The sequence below is a fragment of the Ahaetulla prasina genome, chromosome 3, assembly GCF_028640845.1.
Source record: "Ahaetulla prasina isolate Xishuangbanna chromosome 3, ASM2864084v1, whole genome shotgun sequence".
Taxonomy (NCBI): Eukaryota; Metazoa; Chordata; class Lepidosauria; order Squamata; family Colubridae; genus Ahaetulla; species Ahaetulla prasina.
Window position 1 is genome coordinate 8,844,435 of NC_080541.1, and position 5,764 is coordinate 8,850,198.

Consider the following 5,764-nt stretch of genomic DNA (forward strand, 5'->3'; position numbering starts at 1 on the left):
CTGGATACCGGGTGCTCGGGTTGCTATTAAGTTTTGGTGCTGGGACGGGACTCGTATGGGCATGAACAACGCCCCCTCCCCCCTCCCCCCCTCATGGTCATGGACTGGAACATCGTTTTCTCCCCTACTCTGACTTTTGTTATGCCCTGCCAACATTCCGCAATCGTCATCAGCGGTTCACCTCTCTTTGAACTATTTTATTCCATCAGTGACGGAGAGGTGGTCGGCTTGGACAATTTGTTACAGCAGCAGAGCGGCATGTGGGGCCATATTGGGTCCAGAGGATAATCTGCCGACGTAGGGGTGGAGGCATGGACGGCGTACATCTTGACGGCTAAGGATGGACATTTTGCCACGACTTTTGGGCCTATTTCTCCATGAGATATTCATTTGCCGATCTACTACGACTGCGAGGTTCCCCCGCCTCGCAGGAATGGCCCTCCAAGCTATCGAGGGCTTACCTTAACGAAGGGTCTTGGGACCCAGAGAGGTGGCATGCGGCTAAGAAGAATTTGTGGGGTTTTTTAAATAGTTTTTTAAATAAGGGTTTTTTAAGGGGAGGATTTGACGGTGGGGGAGGACCCGTCGGGAGGGATCCAGCCCTGTGCTAGTTCGCGACATTACGCCATCTTGTCTGAAGGCAGGGGAGGACGTTCCAGGTTTAGAGGGCTGTTCGATCTGTACGGTAAGTGGGAGAGGCAGATATGGCGGGGAGGGCCGTGTCGAGTTATGGGGGCACGTGCTCAAGTTTGAGAGCGATCACGTGCTCCGGCCCTCAGTCCCTACCTGCCTCGGGTGGCCATGATCCTCAGAGCTTGGACCTTCGGCTGATGTTATGTAATGCCCGGTCCGTGGTTAATAAGGCTCCCTGATTTGTGACCTTATTCAGGGAGGTCCGGACCTCATGGGCATTACGGAGACCTGGTTGGGCCCTGAGGGGGGGGTCCCCCTTGTTGAGATGTGCCCTCCAGGCTTCCGAGCATTTCATCAGCCGAGAGTCCAAGGTAGGGGTGGGGGGGTGGCGGTTGTTATTAAGGAAGATCTAGAGCCGAGGGAGACCACTGTTCCTCAGATTGCTGGCTGCGGATCCTCTGTGCGCTGGGGCTATAGGAATCAGTTGGGCTTGGTGATCGCGTACCTGGCTCCTTGCTGCGTGACCACAGCCCTGCCCGAGCTGTTGGAGGTACTGGCTGCTGTGGCGGTTGAGACCCCCAAACTTATAGTTATGGGGGATTTCAACTTGCCATCGGCTGGCCTGTCATCAACGGCAGCTCGGGAGTTCCAGGCTTCCATGACGGCCTTGGACCTGATTCGAGTAAATGATGGTCCTACGCACACAGGGGGAGGCATGCTAGATATGATTTTTATCTCTGGACAGTGGTTAAATGATCTGGTATTAGATGATTTAGTAACAGAACCAATGTCATGGTCGGATCATTTTCTCCTTCGCCTAGACTTCCGAACCGCTATTCACCACCGCAGGGAGACGGAACCTATACGGTGGTTCCGTCCCAGGCGCCTGATGGACCCTGAGAGGTTCCAGACGGAGCTTGGGCCATTCCCTGAGGATCTGGCCCACGGCACGACTGAGGAACTGGTCGTGGCCTGGGAGCAGGCCGCGGCCGGGGCCCTGGATCGTGTCGCGCCTTTGCGGCCTCTGACCCGGCGTAGATCTCGTCCGGCCCCTTGGTTCTCCGAGGGGCTGAGGGAGATGAAACGCCGGAGAAGACGCCTAGAGAGCACCTGGAGGTCCAGTCGCTCGAAGCTGATCAGACACTAGTTAGGACCTATACTAGGACCTACCTAGTGGCAATGAGGGAAGCGAGGCGCCCTCGCCTCTACCCTCATTGCGCCGGCAGATAACCGCCCGGCCGCCCTGTTTGGGTGACCCGCCTCTCCTACATCAGGAGGTGCGGGATGACCCTTGCAGGACGAGCCGAGGAGTTTAGTGGTTATCTATACGATAAAATCGCTCAGCTGAGGGACGGTCTGGACCGAATTTGGGATGATCCAAGCGAGGGAGAGGAGGCACGTCTTGTTGAGCACATTTGGGATGAGTTTGACCCTGTGGCTCCCGAGGACGTGGACAGGTTGTTGGGGAGGCTTCACGGCACGACATGTTTACTGGACCCGTGCCCTTCCTGGCTGGTACTGGCCACTCAGGCGGTGACACGAGGCTGGCTCCAGAGGATTATCAACGCTTTGTTGGATGGGGTTTTCCTGCCGCCTGGAAAGAGGGGGTGGTGAGACCCCTCCTTAAGAAGCCCTCTTTGGACCCAGCTATTTTGGCTAATTATCGCCCAGTCTCCAACCTTCGCTTTGTTGCGAAGGTTGTAGAGAGTGCCGTGGCGCGACAGCTGCCCCAACACCTGGATGAAGATGTCTATCTAGACCCGTTCCAGTCCGGCTTCCGACCCGGATACAGCACGGAGACAGCTTTGGTCGCATTGGTGGATGATCTCTGGAGGGCCAGGGACAAGGGATATTCCTCTGCCCTGGTCCTATTAGACCTCTCAGCGGCGTTCGATACCATCGATCATGGTATCCTGCTGCGCCGGTTGGAGATATCGGTGGTTCTCCTCCTATCTCTCCGACCGGTCGCAGACGGTGTTGACAGGGGCAGAGGTCGACCGCGAGGGCCTCACTTGTGGGGTCCCTCAGGGTCGATTCTCTCGCCCCTGCTGTTCAACATCTACATGAAGCCGCTGGGTGAGATCATCAGTGGTTTCGGGGTGAGATACCAGCAGTACGCTGACGACACTCAGCTGTACTTTTCCACCCCGGACCACCCCAATGAAGCTGTTGAAGTGCTGTCCCCGTGTTTGGAGGCTGTACGGGTCTGGATGGGGAGAAACAGGCTCAAGCTTAATCCGCCCAAGACGGAGTGGCTGTGGATGCCGGCACCCCGATTCAGTCAGCTGCAGCCGCGGCTGGCTGTTGGTGGCGAGTTACTGGCCCCAAAGGATAGGGTGCGCAACTTGGGTGTCCTTCTGGATGATCGGCTGTCGTTTGACGATCATTTGACGGCCGTCTCCAGGAGGGCCTTCCACCAGGTTCGCCTGGTTCGGCAGTTGCGCCCCTTCCTTGATCGGGATGCCTTATGCACGGTCACTCATGCGCTCGTTACCTCTCGCTTGGATTACTGTAATGCTCTCTACATGGGGCTCCCCCTGAAGTGCGCTCGGAGGCTTCAGTTAGTCCAGAATGCAGCTGCGCGGGTGATAGAGGGAGCTACACGTAGCTCCCATGTAACACCGCTCCTGCGCAGACTGCACTGGCTGCCTGTGGCCTCCCGGGTGCACTTTAAGGTGTTGGTTATGACCTTTAAAGCGCTCCATGGCTTAGGACCTGGGTACTTACGGGACCGCCTGCTGTTACCATATGCCTCCCACCGACCGTCGCTCCCACAGAGAGGACTTCTCAGGGTGCCGTCCGCCAAACAATGTCGGCTGGCGGCCCCAGGAAGGGCCTTCTGTGGGGGCTCCCACACTCTGGAACGAGCTTCCCCCGGGCTTACGCCAAATTCCTGACCTTCGGACATTTCGTCGCGAACTCAAGACTCACCTTTTTATCCGCGCGGGGCTGGCTTAAATTGGGATTTTAAATTTTAAATTTATTAATTTTAAATGGGGTTTTAGTAGAGTAAATTTTAATCATTGGGCTAATTTAAATAAGTTTTTTAAATTGGATTTTAAATTTGTATATTGTATTGCTGGTTTTTATTATGCCTGTACACCGCCCTGAGTCCTTCGGGAGAAGGGCGGTATAAAAATTAAATAAAATAAAATAAATAAATAAAATAAAGCGGTTGACATTAAGTTTAAATCTATTGGTTGCTCTAGTATTATTGCAATTAAAGCTGAAGTAGTCTTTAACAGGAAGGACATTACAACAGATGATTCTATGAGTTAAACTTAGGTCTTGTCGAAGGTGACGGAGTTCCAAGTTTTCTAAGCCTAGGCTTTCAAGTCTGGTGGGATAAGGTATTTTATTGTTTTCAGAGGAATGGAGAACTCTTCTTGTAAAATATTTCTGGACACGTTCAATTGTATTGATGTCAGAGATGTGGTGAAAGTCCCAAACAGGCGAGCTGTATTCTAGAATTGGTCTAGCAAATGTTTTATATGCTCTGGTTAGTGGTGTGGTGTTTTTGGAAAAGAAGCTACGCAAGATTAGGTTTACAACTCTTAGAACTTTTTTTGCTATGTAGTTGCAGTGGGCTTTGGCACTTAGATCATTTGACATGAAAACTCCAAGCTCTTTAACGGGATGGGGGTCAGCTGTAAGGTAATGTCCATCAAGTATGTACCTAGTGTTCATACTTAATGTTTGTCACCTAGACAAAATAATCCCCACTATCTATTGGCTCCTTCCCTCCCCCCCCTCACACCTTAAGAATGTGGCGAGACCGAAAACCCCTCCTTACATAGTAAAGAGAAAGAAAAGGAATAAATGAGTATAAGAGAGAGCTAAATAAAATGGATGCACATTTGGGCTCATCAGCAAACTTCCACCATTTGACCCATTTACTCCTCCAAAATGTGCATGTGGTGTATCCCAATTTTTTTCCCAAACAAAACCTTTTTTTTCCTTGCAAAATGTTCTTTAATCTTGTTTTGAAACAGTTAAAAATACTACAAACTAAGGAGAAAAAAATATATTTTCTGCTCATCGATAGTGACTGTTTCCCAATGAAATATAAATAATACAAGATATTACAGGCTGTCCTTGACTTAAGGACCACATTTATTTATTTTATTTTTATTTATTTATTTTGTCACACAGTATATTATATAAGCATAAGCATGAAATAACTATACAATATATAAGCATATAAATATAAATATTAAGGGGCGTGCATAAGAGCACAAAAGTGCCTACTGTTCCTGTCCTATTGTTCCCTTCATCATATCAAATTGATATAGTTGATGCATATTTTTTTACATATATGTATATATTTTCTTCAAAATATGTTGTTTTATCTATGACAATTGTTTGTATATACTGTTGTGACAAAAAGAAATAAAAAAAATAAGCATACGTATGTAATAACTATATTAATTGGATATAATGGAGGGAAACAATAGGACAGGAATGCTAGGCACAATTGTGCTCTTATGCACGCCCCTTACAGACCTCTTAGGAATGGGGTGAGGTCAATAGTAGATAGTCTTTGGTTAAAGCTTTGGGGATTTTGGGAAGAGACCACAGAGTCTGGTAGCGTATTCCAAGTATTAACAAGTCTGTTACTGAAGTCATATTTCCTGCAGTCAAGATTGGAGTGGTTAACATTAAGGTTAAATCTATTGTGTGCTCCTGTATTGTTGCAACTGAAGTTGAAGTTGACCCTAGAATTGCAGTCGTTAAACATTGTTAAAATTAAAGGAGGCGCCTTGTGATTCCTTGTTCAACAACAAGAACCCTAGTACTTCCAGTTGTAGTTGTTAAATCATTTAACAATTGCTCAAGTCATTAAATGGATGGATTCCTAGATAAGAATCATTCCTCCCACCCATCTCATGTCCATCTATGTTTTTGCAGGTTGACACTGATGGTGGCAGTTCCAGATTCTATTACCACCCAGCTGACCTTCAACCCCAAGAGCTGTTTCCAAGCTGGCAAGCCTTTCCCTTTGCCCGCAGACTTCCCAAAAGAAAATAATTCATGATGCAGCTGCTGGGCATAACTATCAAGTGATCAAGGGCAGGAAATCAAGTACAAGAAAACAATTTGTTTAGAATAGCTTCTTTATTTGCTTTGCATA